Here is a 244-nt window from a genome sequence, read left to right as displayed (position 1 = left end):
TTCTTTTCTTTCTTTCTTTCCCTCGTTTCCTTAATGTGCTAAGGAAGATCTACTGCCTCATCAAGACTGATCCTCAAGACGTGGCCGAGGTCACATCAGAAAGGTTTGGTCAGTAGGAAGACGAGAAACGACACAGAAGAGATCGGCAATGAGGGTGATGGCGCAGAACAGTCAGGTCGACCGGCAGATAGCCTCCACTTCCTTTCTCCCTCCTCCCCTTCGATCCTTCACTCAGGTTCTCCTT

The 244-nt window shown here is 49.6% G+C and overlaps 1 protein-coding gene across 1 annotated transcript in view; it reads right to left on the bottom strand.

Annotated features, from left to right (window-relative positions):
• Positions 1 to 244, bottom strand: part of CSUI_003461 (dna repair helicase) — a gene marked incomplete at its 3' end in the record, with an annotated part of 8,408 nt that overhangs the window by 963 nt on the left and 7,201 nt on the right. The window lies entirely within an intron of this gene.

This window comes from Cystoisospora suis, assembly GCF_002600585.1.
Source record: "Cystoisospora suis strain Wien I chromosome Unknown contig_1548, whole genome shotgun sequence".
In the NCBI taxonomy this organism is placed as follows: domain Eukaryota; phylum Apicomplexa; class Conoidasida; order Eucoccidiorida; family Sarcocystidae; genus Cystoisospora; species Cystoisospora suis.
This window is presented reverse-complemented; position numbering and strand designations above follow the sequence as displayed.